Here is a 15345-nt window from a genome sequence, read left to right as displayed (position 1 = left end):
GTGTAACAACTAGCCCCAGTCTTCTTGCGCAAGTGTAATTTAACCCCTTAACTGCCCCCCCTTTTTGTTTAGGCGCTATAGACGGTTTCATCGAACGCACGCGCGTTGCCCGGGTTACGCGCTGGCCCGAAGTTAACTTCCGGTCTGTGTTTGTTAACCGGTAATATCATAATATCATAATATCATTCTCTGGTAATATGGCGCCGACTACAAACGCAGTGAAAATTAAGGTGATGAGCAGACTGAAGTTGGGCTCAGGTTGTTGTGTTGTGGGATGCAACCTGAGGCTCTGGGACAAATACCTTATCAAAAATAAAAAAATTCCTTTTCCTAAAAACGAAGGGAGACGGCGAGCGTGGATCACCGCTGTGCGATGAGAGGCTTGGAAGAATTCAAGGATCTGTAGCACTCACTTCGTTACAGGTAACAAACTCATGATAAGCAACAGATAATTATGGAAGCTTGTTTCCGGCCATGAAGAATAAAAAAATAATAATAATTGAGACTTTTTATCTCATAATTGCGAGATAAGAAGTCAGAATTGTGAGAAATAAAGTTGCAATTCTGAGAAATAAAGTCGCAATTGCGAGAAAAAAAGACAGAATTGAGACTTTTTATCTCACAATTCTGACTTTTTTCTCACAAAAAGTCTATGGTTTCTACAGATGAACTCTGTTGTTATTGACTCTACCGGAAGTTAAGTTTGGGCCACAAAAGCGCGCATGCGCAGTAACGTTTGTTTATGTTGTTGCCGTTGAAACCGTTTATAACAAAAAATAGCCACCGGGTGTCAAACACATTCCATTGAATTCTCCTGTAACAAATTAATCAATTTCTGTCCAAAATATCACTTCTATCACAAAATATGGAACATGATGATATGTGGTTTGTCAAGATTAGAAAAGGTTTTGATAATAAAGTCATTCAAAAAAAAATGTTGTAATATGAAACAGGAGTGCTAAAAGAATTCAGAGTAGCCTACCGTTTCCATGGTAACGCAAGGTTCAATTTCAAAACGGTTTTCACAGGATGAATTTTGAGTTTGTAAGCAATCGGAGGTATGGAAGCTTGTTGCTGCCACAGAGATATAAACAGGCAATTGCAAGAAAAAAAGTTATTTGCGAGTTATACAGTCAGAATTCTGACATTTTTCTCGCAATTCCCAGTTTATATCTCTGACATTATATCAAGCAATTCTGACTTTAGCCTATATCTCGCAATTCTGAGATTAAAAGTCAGAATTGTGGGATAAAAATTCGCAATTGGGCTTTTTATTTTGAACTCTGTGGCGGAAAGAAGCTTCCATAAAAATGATTTAATTCTGACTTTTGTTCTCGCAATTCCAAGTTTATATCTCGCAATTCTGACTTTAAAACTCGCAAATAACTTTTTTTCTTGCAATTGCCAGTTTATATCTCTGACATTCTGACTTTATATCTCGAAATTCTATGGTTTCTGTTAATTGCGAGTTTTTCTCGCAATTCTGACTTTATAACTCGCAATTGCGACATATCTCGCAATTCTGAGATTAAAGTCAGAATTGTGGGATAAAAAGTCGCAATTGGGCTTTTTATTTTGAATTCTGTGGCGGAAACAAGCCTCTATACGAATGATACCCAATGTACGATGATTACTAAAATATGCAATAAAGAAGGCGATAAACAAAAAGAGCGCCAATTAAGCGTCCTGCTAGCGTTTTGAATGGCATATATTTGTATAATGACAAAAAGTCAATGTAAATAAAATCAAAAAGACGATTAGCTCCCAAAATGTACATTTGTGTGTACAAATGTTGCTAAATTGTCTTGGAAATGTTTGTCAATTCCATTCCTGCGTAAGAGCGCCGCTCGCTCGCTGCGGCGTGGGGTTTCCCAGGGCAGACTGCAGGGTTACCGCGCCCATCTCCGTCTGATGGCCGGATGAGAGGTGAACTCAACTGGAGAGAAGTGCTCCTTCAAGGAAGGCAACGGGAAGTGGCCACCGACGGACTTATTCTTTGTCAAAAGTCTCTAATCGGACATTTATGACTGCCGTTTTTCATCGCAGTTGAGATCCCCCTCAAACAGGCTCATTCCCCGCCCGCTGGAGCGAGTTTTGTCGCTGTGGAAGTGGATTCGGTACTTCTCCCACTGCTAGTTAGCGAGCTAGCTCGTCTTGTTCGTTGATGCGTGGATTTGACAGCCACACCATCGTTTATTTCGGTCAATGCCATATAAACAAAGGCCATTTACGACTGAGAACAGGTAGGGAACACTATATGCTTATTTTAAGTGTGTGGAACAGGTTGTTTGGTTTAAAACGGATGAATTTGTTGGATAAAATGCTGGTCACCATAGAGAATGAAGGGGGGGTGGGGTGAGGCGCAGGTAACTAGCGGCTAGCCGACCGATTTACATACACAACAATGCTAGGCAAATGGGCAAAAACAGTTATTTTAATCGGTTATGTGCGCTTATATTTCAGTATTTAGACTTTTTAGAGTGTTTAATCGTTCGCTCCTTCATTGCAGTGTGAATGATGTCGGGTGACTTCACTTGAGGCCGTTTTGCTCGAGTCAGCTTGCTAGCTGGCATTAATGTTACCTCAGAAATTAAACCGATTGAGGGAATTCTGTCGTGTGGTGATTAGGAATGTTTTAAAGGGAATACAAGTTGATTTTGATATAGAGTGGTTAGGGTTTTGGTTGAGAGGCTGGTCTATAGGCTAACTGGCTAATTACTGGAGCTTCTGCTGGCAAAATATTCTGCCTTTCAACCCAGCTAGGCCTTCCTCTATGTTAACGCACAGAATCGAGCATTTTTTTGTTCGCCAAATGGTGGTTAACACATTGCCGTGTAAGTTACTGAATGTGAATATTGATCGAATTGCAGTCGGTAAATAAGGATTAGTCATTTATTTGTTCACCCGATTATGTAGTAACGTTAGTATCTGCACCAGCTGGTTAAGCATTACAAGCTATTCTACTGTGCGGTTTTTCCATATGTATTTACGTGCCAATGGATTTATTACTGTGTCCAAATGGCTTAACCTGAAATCCAGTGTGCATTTAAGCGACTTGGCGTGAAAGAGTTAGTCTTTATTGCATTAAGTGTTTTAACTACTCTTTAAAACAACCTAATTGGATTCCATTATCTATCTCCAAGTCTCTCTTTAAAAGGCCTTGCTGTTCAGGTAACACATAACGTTAGGTGCACTGACTCCCTTTCCCGACATCTCAGTGATGCTCCACTAAGATCCTCCCTAAACTGCTTTTGCTGATGATAAAGGCATGTTAAATGTGTTTTCTCCCGCGATCCGGCCAACATTTATCACAGTAATGCAGCAAAAAGCACTGCACCTCTTCAGATACGCGGAATGAATGGAGCTTGATGGCCTTTATTATCGCTGCTGGAATATTTTAAGAACGGGCGAGCAGCTCAGTATTGAGGTCACTATTAAGGGATTGGTCGGGGAAATATAGGCTATGGGATAAATATGTTTCGCCCCCTCCTTTTCCCCCTACCGATCGAGTTTGCCTTTCTCTTCGGCTGGCATTTAGATAAAGGAACACCGTTCATGAATAAATAAACGGAATCAATGAATTCTTCAATGTGGGGCCCAAGAACAAGATGGCGTCCGTAGCCTCTCTCTTTCTCCGGCTTTCCTCTCCGCACTCATATCAGCATGCCGGTGATTTAACCCGCTCAAACGTCGAGGAAATGCAACGTTCCGCTATAATAAACACTGCAGTTTGTTTTCTAAACGAGCCTTGGAAAATATTTCAATGCAATGTTGATCAATTTTGTAATTAATATCTCTTTATGTGCTCCATATCCGTCATTTTACACCAAATTAATTGTGAAATAATCGCATATCGAATAGTATTTCGAGTACTCTGTGACGTAATCGTTGTGCTTTTAAATGCTCTGCACTTATGTTGGTATTTTGTTAGTAGAGGTTTCTGTATTCTCTTGCTCACAATAGCATGTTGAGTTTAGGTAATGCTATTTTAAATGGTTTATAAATTTAAGACGGACGCAAAAAGGTGCTGCACTGCAAATATTGATTTTATTATGTACTTTCACGTTGGATCCATTGAAGTTGATATTCATTGAATGTTTCATATATTTTATTCATTGTTAATTTTTATATAAACGTTGTATTTACTAACGCATTGTTTGTAATCCACATGCATTTGCATGTTGGGAAAGTTTTATGTATTATCTGCATTGTTTGCTTGACAATTTTGCTTTGAATACACACTAACATTGATTTTTTTTTTTTTTTTTTTGCATTTGTGGGTAACTAAAAGCATCAGTTTGATTCCCATTGGACGCCTTAGAAGCTGATAAGTGGATGGTTGTAATGGCAAAATTGATTTCTGTTCAGATAATGGAGTTTCTGAATATCTTTTTTTATTTTCATGCTGACTCCCATTTGTTCAGTTCAGTTATTCAGATATGTATTTCTGTTCAGTTATTCAGATTACTTTATTTGTATCTCCTAATTCATGGTTTGAAGGAATGAAGGTTTCCAAAAAGCTGAAGCACCTTGTTTTTTCCCCCCCTTCATTTGTACTTGAACAATATGTAGAAGTCATTAAGATAAGTATTAAAAGTAGTGTAAATTGTTGAATTCAGAGTGCAAGCTCTTCTGAAACAGTAACACAAATTCTTAGACTGCATTCCCAGCTCTGGACAGCTGTTTTTTCCATGAGTGATGCTGAGAGGGATTACAGATTTACTGTAGGTGGATTTTAGCTTTTAGGATTACAGGCTTGGATAGTGATAGTGCTGGTTACTGTCTTTTCTATGATCCAGCTTTAGCGATATGCATTTTATTTTTCTTCTGTTAATGCCTAATATGCTGCATAATCCTCAACATTTGGAGTAATTTATGTTGATGGAATAAAGTTCTGTTTGGAGATCGGGGCGGTGTGTGTTATCAAGTAAAACGTTTTTAGTGTGTTGTTCAGATCATTTACAAGGATTTGGTCAAGTAAATGTTTTCTAAAAGGATCTAATAAAGAGTTGCCCTAAAGTGACCTGAGAATACGTAGTCTGTGGCACCTTTAGGCCATTTCTTACAGCTCTCTTTTTGTCCTGCAGTCAGCTGACTCTGATCAAGTGTTTGTTGAGAGGGTGAGATTGAGCTCTGCTAGCACATATGTTGATGCCATACTGCATTCAACCATTTGACTTTGCTTTGTGCTATCTTATACTCTAGCCTTTGGCGTAGAATATGGAGTAATTATGTATAAGTTTCATTTTAGCAGACAGTAAAAGGAAAAGTTGTAACACTGAACTACATCATGAGCAGGGTTCAATGTTTGAATATATTGATGACCGTAACATTATCAGATGATATAATGTTAAATCTTTTTTTAATTTTTTATTATCAGGTATGATTTATAAGCTGATACTGTAAGGCTGTAATATCTAGGCTTATTTTTCCCATATCTTGTTTTCAATGAAAATAACAGTTAATTGTCATAAACTGTTCATTTTTTTTTACTCTTTAAAAGTGATCCGCATTACTCTGAGAAGGGCAGCTGTTAATATCTGAGTTTATTTTTAGCAGTTAAAGTAGGTTTTTCCCCTCCTGTTTTTAATGAAGTAAATGAACAATTATCAATCTTTTCTTTCTTTTTTTAGATTTGCATTGGTCTGATATTGGAATGCATGATATATCTGCCACCATATCGGTATTCTCCGATATATGTTCATTTTTTAATGTTATCATTATCGGCCCTATAAGAATTCTTTTCAATAAATAATGCATTATTTTCTTAAGCTGAGACACTTCAGTTGCACACGGTTTGCTATAATGGGTTTGAATTGCATGAATGTATGATTGGAATCACTTCGAAAAGGAAAATACAGTTAAAGGCACAATATGTAGGTTTTTTTCACCACAAGAGGGCGCAGTTTCCAACAATAACAAAGGCGTAGGTTGATGACGCAGTGATGAGCTGAATGATGGGACTTGCTGTCAAGCTGATGGATCTAATAATGTTTATGGATGAGTGCAAACATTCATGCTTTTTAACATTACAGTGGTATGAAGCAGGTCGCGATTGCTAAAGAGACAGATATCACACGCGAGTCCCGCGGATATAAAGGAATAAGGACATTTAATTCTACCGAACTACTCGTAAGTGCTGGATTATTCACACAGGTCAGTTTATTAGACGAATTAAACTTGTGAGGTAATGCAGCGCTGCTTCACTTTGTCTAACGTTACACTATCACACTAAACGGCATTTAAATGTGTGTTAAAAGTTATAATGTTATACTACATGTTAGTTCATTTGCTATACGAAACTAGCAGTAACGTTAAGCTACACATTAGTAGGGCTGTCAACTTTAGTCGTTTAGTCGACTAATCGGTCGATGCCGTCTTGGTCGACTGACATTCTTATTGGTCGACCAGTTGCATTTTTTTTTTTTTACCAATAGAAAGAAATTTTCAATGATTTACTCCTTGATATTTATTCCTTTATAAGCAGTTAAATATTACTGTATTCTAAATATAATTAGCCTATGGTTTATCCCCAACTTTAAATGCTTTAATTTAGGCTATTTTGTAACAGCGCCACAGTTTAGCGCACACACATAGAACACTCGGTTCGCACCTGTGGCTGGCTGCGCTGCTGCTTCGTGCTCAGTAAGGGATATAGGTAGTTTAGCTGTATTCATTCAGTTAGAACGCTACTTGTTTCGGTTTTTATGTTTTTATACACTATATGTTTGTATCTCGATGCGGCGTGGACGCACTTGGAAAAAAAAGAGCGCGTCGACTCGCACCGCGACCGTTGCTTCCATCATTAGCGCACACCGCGCGCCTACATTTGAAATCGAACTTGAGCGCGCAAAAGACGTGAGCAGTCCCTTTAACGGCTTTATCATGCTGACTCAATAGATTGTGTTTTCTTGATATGTTTTTGTTTTTATTTGTACACTTGACGCATTTGAAAATAGCCTAAATAATGTAACACAACGAAAATAAACCTATATGCGGTCCTACAATAAAGCCTATTATTATTAGGATTGTTTTTTTAGGCTCTTTGGGTTTTTGTGTGTGTTTGTTTTAAAACGCCTAGATAGGCTGGACAAAAGTTAACCTATAGCTTTGAAAGTAAAGAAGAATATACAGCCTGTATAAACGAGAGCTTTTGTTAGGATTTTTCATTGTGGCAGATAGCAGTTATATTTTTTGTAGCGTGTGGTGTGGTCAGGTGCGCGATTGTGACTGTCACTATAGACCTAGGACAGAGCTCCTCACTTTTTGCAGTTAAAAAAAATCACTTAATTTTCAAAGAATTGTATTATTATTATAGTTTTATGTATTTTTGATGTTTTTTCGTTGTTGTTTTATAAATGCTCTATGACAATTGTTAAAAAACGTTCAATCAAAACATCGCGTCTTTTTTTTTTAATTTTTTTTTTTTTTAGTCGACTAATCGTTGCGCAGGACAAGACTTTGGTCGACTAAGGATTTCTTTGGTTGACTACAGCCCTACACATTAGAATAACATACTGATCATATTCTAACATTTCATCATGTTGAGCTAACGTTATATAAAATTGATTTGTTTTATGTACATTTGCTCACCTGTCTAATAAAGCTGTCAAGTCGTGACTCGTGAAGCTCTGTCGAGTCCAAGTTAGTCGCGGACGCTAGCTCTCGGCATCTCAAAAACGCCACGCTGATATTGATCCTCATTTTAGTTCTCCTTGTTTGTCCCAAAGTCTGCTTGCCATGGTCTATGTTTGAAATAAACAAGAACTGTGTGCCGCTAAACGTTACGCACTACGCAGTTGTCCACGTTTATCGCCATGGTTACGTCATGGCTATGGCAATATGAACAGAAACCGAGGATAGCGCGGATATTGCGTCATTGACAGGCGACATTTTTTTCCGGGACGGCCACTTATTTAAAATTGGAATTTTTCTGAAATAAAAAATCTTTGGAGACTTTTGGGATATTGTAAGTACACAACTGCAGGAAATATATCACACTGTGCAAGAGATTTTTGGATATTTTCTTACAAAATTCTTACATATTGTACCTTTTAAGTGCAATGTAAGTCTGTCATATAGGCTACATGAATTTATAATGAAAACACAGGGCTTGAATTGCTTGGTAGCACTGGTGCTCCCTACTCCCAACTGTTTAGGAGCACCCACTGAAAATTAAGGAGCACCACAACTACAATTTATATATATTAAAAGATTTATTTTATTTTAAAACACCACGCTTTGTAGAGAAATGAAAACGTAAGTAATGCACCGATCACGATTCAGATTTTTTACAAGCAAATTGGCCAATTTTTCTTTCTTTCTTTAAGCAAATTTATTTGTTGGCCCAAAAAAAACATTATCTTGCTGTGCCTGGTATTTTCTCTGCTGCGTGTCTGCGCTCTCCTCTTTGCGTCTGTCTTCAGCGTTTCCCATCTCTGGCCTGTGTTACTGTCCTGTTAACAAAATATTAAAATTAAGGCTAAATTAAAAACCATCCGATTCAAATTTGTGCTTCAACCACACTATCGAAAGTCGGACGGATTTTAATTTAAGTTTAGCTGATCTCTACTCCGGACTTGCACAGTTGACTGGTGCATTTCTAGAAAAAAGGTCACACCAAAACAATTATTTGCACTCGCACAAATTCTCCCAAATAATTTGAGGTCACACAGATCCAATTTCGGGAGCATATGTGACCAAAATGGTCGCAATTTCAAGCCTTGAAACACTATTGTAAAAGAATGTTGTGAATTCTTTGTACGCCCGTATTTTAGCGTGTTACGGATAAGCGCATCCACAACATTCATGAGTCGTGACTATAAGTTCGCTTGTGCATTTTCTAGCCTTTTATTTTGTGCAATTGTAAGTTATGTTTATTTTGTGTACATATATCTGATTTATCTCATATAGGATGCATTAGGGCTGGGCGATATGACCAAAATCTCATATCACGATAGAAGTCATCTCATATCCCGATAACGATATATATCACGATATACTGTAAAACATCAAATAATAGCCCGGGCTTTTATTTTCCCAAATCGCCGAACTGCACCGGCTTGTATTTGAGGCAGGCGTCTATGAGACAGGCGCCTTTCATTTAGTGTAGGCCTAGAGATAACGAAGATTACGTTTTATTTATAAATGTGTTTAACAAATCCGTTAATCTAAGAATTAGCCTAGGCTACTTTATTATGTCTAAAGGGGGTCGCTCACCGGACGAGAAGCGCGCGCGCCGTGTCTATAGCAACTCGAGGTATCGCACACCGGACGCGCGCTGTCAGTTTATGGCCAGCAAATTGTTATGTTTAAGGACATTATGGAATTAAGATCATGTCTGTACTATGTTATGATAGTACTGTACAATTAAATACAATCGTTGCTTAGTCTGCAGTCTGAACACTTTACCTCAGAGCGTCCGTTAACTGAATGAATTTGGAATATCACCTGAAAATCCGATAACAGCATCAATTTGAATTCAACCAGCTGATTTCTGTAAATGAATGTACAACTAAATGTATGTTGCAGCACAGGGTGAAGTCAGTATATACATAACGATAATTGTACATTTAATATAACCATAGCTTTTAGATTATTGGCAGAATTTAAAAAAACGAAACGATGTGACAGCCATGGGCTGAACAATACATTACTGGTAATATCCATCGAGCCTATGAACTTGTTGCCCGAAACACATCAACAAGAAAGAATGAAGGCTATACCCTGTAAAACGATCTCCTTCTCTCTCCGGCCTCCGCTAACTCTGCTTGCGCTAACAACTCCGCCCAGATGCGCGCAATCTGCACCACATAACTGGTTTAAACAGACGATCTGACGGGTTTTAGAAGATTAAATACAAACCGAAACTAAAAAACAGACCAGGCCTCTATTTGAGACTGGCGTTTATTTATCCAAACCACCCTAAAATGGTCAATACAACAAATAGAAAGTTAACCAAACCATCTAGCCCCTCGTTTAGGAACGAGCTCCTCGGTTTGTTCTGGCTGGTTCTTCTCCTGCTCGGAAACACCCGGTTCTGTCACCCCTTCATTCATGCTGTTATTCACGTTTCTGCCTGCATCCCCATGGTGGCGTGAAAGATCGCAGTCATCCAAATTTTTGCCGTAAACAATGTTTTTTTGCGACACCACGATATAAACGATATGGCATAATATGAAACGATAGGCTTTTTATATCGTCCATCCGATATATATCGTCATATCGCACAGCCCTAGGATGCATTTATAAAACGCACCGGTGATCATCTTCAGCTTCATCGGATGCAGCTCAAACAGCAATGCACGACATTAATAACTATGACTGGGACTGCCATATTACATAACATGATAATAGGAACACTATTGTAATAAAAAAAAAACGTTGTGAATTATTTGGCTTTAGTTGCTGTTACAGGATAACCGCAGCCACAACATTCATGACTATAAGTTCACTTGTGCATTTGTGCCAAATATAAGTTGTAATTTTATGTTTATTTTGTATAAATATCTGATTAATCTAATATAGGATGTATATTGTTGAGTTAAAGGGTCATGAAACCCCTTTATTTCAACACATTATTTGAGATGTGAACGGACATGTACAAGCTGCACGTCACTGAAAACACTAAAAGTACTCATAAATTTTCCCCGAGCAATTTAGTTTTCAGGGTTGAAAAGCAAAGTCAAAGCAACATCGGAATCTGAGGTAAGCGTTGATTCGGAGTGTGTGATTGACTGCCGTGGCTGGAGAGAACGATTGTACGTCTTCCGGTTCTGAGCGTTTATGAGAATGAACTCTTTTAACCCAATCACTGCGCTAGGGGTGGGCGCTATACCGGTATGAACGTGAATACCGGTATTATGTTGTGCCATGATATGGATTTTGCGATACCGAGGATACCGTATTCATAAATTCACATTTTGCAGTTATATTGTTTTGTTCAATTTGGTAGCCTACTCCTTACAACTGTTAACACTAATGTCGATACAGAATCGAATACGCTGTTTAAGGAAATGGCTGATTTGGCGCTTCATGCGTGAAGTTGCTGAGGCGATTAACCGCTGTCCTGTGACGCGTTCAATGAAGGACCGTATAACGTCGAACACATCGCTAGTGCTAAGCGGCTGTTCATAAAGGATGCATCTTTTGCGGTGGAATGGGAAATAACAAGGTAATGAGACGCAAGTTTGACTTTTAACTGGAGCGCAGCATTTTTAGAATGGCGTTTCATTTGCGAGACGCGGGTGCAACACCAAAACAAGTTCGTCAAGCACAAACAAACGTTAAAGTTCTAGGCTACTGTATGTTTGAGATGTCATGTTTTCATGAAGGTTGAAAGCTGCTGTTATTATCTTTGTTTTTACAAAACATTTACTGCTAATAATATTATCCACGTGGAGACATTTCCCCGCAATGTAACGTTAGGCTATCAATAACAGGACACGACACACACAAGCGCCCGCATACACACGACACACACATAAGCGCGCGCATACACACACACTGGTCCACTATCTTTGTGGGGACTCTCCATAGACGTATTGGGTTTTATACTGTACAAACTGTAGGTCTTTATTCTGTCTCCTTACACTAATGAATTAGTTTGTATGAAAATTTTCATTGTTTTTTTTCTTGTATACTTTTAAGTTCTATTTATTTGGTGCTTTGTTCAATCTCAAACCATTATTTTATTTTTATTATTAAGATGTCTGCATAAGAGTTAACTGTAATCTGTGCAAACATTAAACTTAAATGAAACGTCTCGCTTTGGTCTACACTGGAAGTGTTCTGCTCGCTCTGCTAAAGCTAAACTATAATTACTAAAACTGAAACTAAATAAAAAAAAAACAATATAGAAATGTGTTTGCAAAATAAAACTAAATAAAAACTAACAAAACCATTAATGAAACTAGCTAAAACTAAACTGAAATTTAAAGCAAAATTGAAAACGATATTAAAATAAAAACTAATTTAAAAAAGCAAAACTATAACAACAGATATTCCCGGCGGAGACAGAGCACACCCGAAGACGCCTCTCACTCAGAAATCAATAGAAGTCTTCATTCGCTGCCGGTTCTCATTATGACAAGACGAGCAAAAAGTGGAAAGACATAACAAGTGCATTCAGGCCTACCTCATGTTGCACGTTTGCACTTTTTGAGGAAAAAAAATGGCACAAGAAAAAAAAAAAACATTTCAGGTCTATGTCCAATGAAATGCCTCACCTGTTTCTAGTTATCTACTGTTAAAATACATACTTTGCCTGTAATTTAACTAAGGTGTACTAAAATGTGATTCCAATTTTTTTTCTCATATCGCGATATAATATCTATATCGTCCGGACAGTGAAAAATATCGTGATATGAATTTTTGCTCATATCGCCCACCCCTACACTGCGCTGTATTACGCATGAGATCGCATTACAGCGGAGAATTCACAAAAGACTATTCCAGTGCTGTTTCTTCACCTCTGCCTGTTCAGCGTTGCGTTCGGACATGTGTCGTAACTTAGTGTACGTCTCCTCAGCACAGTAGCACAAAGTGTTGTTTCATTTGATATTGTCAAGAGCTGTAGCGCACATGAGAGCGGTTTCTGCGTGGAACGTCAAGATAAGTTTAAAAACGCTTGCAATGTGGATCGTGGATTATATACAGACTGGTCTAAACATTAACCAGCACTGTGCGCACATTTAATTACGTCTTCAATTGAAATGTGCAAATAAGGACACTGATACAGCCGCACGTGTGATCATGAACGCGATGACATGATGAATTATTCTGATACACAGAAGGCAATGATTTAGACTGAAAATTTAAAGAACAATTGGGGCTGACGCGGTGAATGAATTTCCTTTGCGGTAATTTTAAACAGCCAATTTCAATAGCGCGATATGCGGTATTATTGCCATTTATATTTATTTGTTGATATATAAATAAGTGTTACGGTGTGGTCAGCAGGCACAAAAACGAGGACATATTCAGTAATGTAACCGAAACTAAACAGCGTTGAAACAGGAAGTGAAGTAAACCGAAGAGAATGTCACTAAGGATCCACATAACAGAACATAAACCTGACAATAAGCTTGTTAGGCTTTTTTTATATGCATAGCGGTTAGTTCTGATAGATGTAATGAAACAAGGTGTTCATTATTTTTACTTTGAAGTCCACTTTAAGGCTAAGCTGACCAGCAATGCGTCGCATGGGTAATGCTGAAGCTGATGCTTCACTTAATAGAGACCAATGGCATTTATTCAATGCATTGACCACCGCTGCCTCCTCCATTCAAAGCACTTGTGCTCCCGTGGTGTCTGTCGTTGCAACCATGAACTGCGCTCTCCACAACGACGAGGAAGTTTCAGTAATGGATTTCAACCGCCGAAAAACGTGTGTTGTAGCTCTGCTACGCATTGCTTCCATTATGAGCACGCTTGCCGCATGCCTACATTTGAAATGACGAACTTGAGCGCGCAAAAGATGCAATATGTGAACGGCCCTTAATCGTTAAAAGCATGATACGACAAATATTCCGCTTTCCTTGGACACGACAACCGTTTCACGAATATATATGACTTGACCTCAAAGACAGACGCAGGTAATCGCTAGGGATGAGTCACGATTTTCGAATATTCGATTAGTTGATTTTATTATAGAATATCGAATAGGTTGTGCTATTATTATTATTAAAAATCTCCATGTTCTCGGTTCTGATGCGGTGGTGACACGTTCATGTAACCAGGGGCATCATTTATAAACGTTGCGTACGCACAAAAGAAGGCGTACGCCGCTCTCTACGCAATAATTGGTATTTATAAAAAGCAAACTTGACGGGAAAATGTGCGGTCCTTCACGTAAGCTCTGACCCAGGCGTACGCACAAAAACGGGTGAAATGAGAAATGGCGACACCGTCGGCAGATGGAAAAAACACGTGAAAGTGTGTGTAAGTGTGTGAAAGTGTAGACCGTTGTGTAAAAGAAATGGCAATACTGCCTCTCATAAATAAAATGAAGACTTCACAAAGCAAGTCTTACAATTAACAGCCTACACGAACACCCGTTTGATCGATCTGCAGTGTAAAACAAACAAAATCAAACAAAGATTACATAACAACAGAAATGCAAATTAACACATATTTGCAAAAAGAAAAGTGAAATATGTTCTGCAATAATATTGGCTTGTTATGCAATTCATCCTCATAACACATCTGTAGCTTGTCAGATGCAATCAAATGGATGGTAATAAAATGTCATGATGCCATCACAATACGTAATGGAGCGCTAGACGCTTTTTTGCATCGACTTTGATGTCCGACTATTTATTTTTTCACGGTCCACGGTTGTGAGGCTGCAGCATTAACGGCGTCTGCAACCTTTTGCCACTCAAGTGCCTTTTTGGCATTACTATAGTAATGCCCACACTGCATGCCCTCCAAACAACATTTTACTCCTCTTTTCCACCTCGCCAACGATCATTTCTACTTCACATTGAGTGAAGTTACGTTTCTTTGTTTTCCTCTCTGTATTTGCCATGATTTCGCAATCGATGAATATTAAATTGTGGGCGTTTCACGGACTATTTATGGGCAACTGTGGGCGTGACATGAAGCCGCAAAAGCTGCGCAACATTTAGAATTGATTGTGATTTATTAAGGGAAAACTGCGTAGGGTGTGCGTGCGCACGGTTTTATAAATCCGAATATTTCTGTGCGTACGCACGTCCTATGTTTCATCCGTACGCCACTTCTGACGCAAATCCTGCGCAAAGTTTTATAAATGAGGCCCCAGAGGGTGGCGATACCAATAACTAGGGGTGTAACGGTACATGTATTCGTATTGAACCGTTTCGGTACGAGGCTTCCGGTTCGGTACGCATACAAACCGAAAGATTCCTTGGACCATTTTTCCTGCCGACAAAATCCGCGCTGGCGCGACCACCACAACGTTGCGCAACATCAAATAGCAAACGCAATGAAAGCGGAGCGAAACTGCGCTACTCATTATATTGTGCTTCACGGACTGTTTATCAGTTCGGACCTGCAACATCTGTGCAGCGCGAGCCGATCTTGGGGGACTGCTAGTGTTGCGGAGCGGGCGTGTTACGGATACGTGGTGTCTTTTTTTATTTTTTTTTATTAATTGAAATCATGTATTATGAATCATTAAACTTATATAACTTTTTTTTATATATATATATATATAGGGAAAAAATCACACTAATTCTGTGTTGTGTTTTTTCTGGTAATAAAATGAAGACAAAACACAAATTTTATCATTTATCATCAATTTTAATCATATGAAATTAAATAAACTTTTTGTCAAATAACTTGCTGCACAATGAGCTTTAG

At 38.5% G+C, this 15345-nt stretch overlaps 1 protein-coding gene across 2 annotated transcripts in view; it reads left to right on the top strand.

Moving 5' to 3' along the window:
• The first annotated feature begins 1883 nt into the window (after window positions 1–1883).
• The window catches only part of gnb1b (guanine nucleotide binding protein (G protein), beta polypeptide 1b), a 30188-nt gene continuing 16726 nt past the window's right edge, over window positions 1884–15345 (top strand). The window contains exon 1 of one of the 2 annotated variants that reach the window (XM_056270403.1): window positions 1884–2243. The gene's annotated coding sequence lies outside the window, so the exon portion shown is untranslated. The remainder of the gene's footprint in view (window positions 2244–15345) is intronic. The other variant, XM_056270402.1, reaches the window with a different exon arrangement.

Source organism: Rhinichthys klamathensis, unplaced genomic scaffold (assembly GCF_029890125.1).
Source record: "Rhinichthys klamathensis goyatoka isolate OS25496 unplaced genomic scaffold, OSU_Roscu_1.1 h1tg000303l_1, whole genome shotgun sequence".
Classification (NCBI taxonomy): domain Eukaryota; kingdom Metazoa; phylum Chordata; class Actinopteri; order Cypriniformes; family Leuciscidae; genus Rhinichthys; species Rhinichthys klamathensis.
The sequence above is the reverse complement of the archived record's forward strand: the minus strand, read 5'-3'. Positions and strand labels throughout refer to the sequence as shown.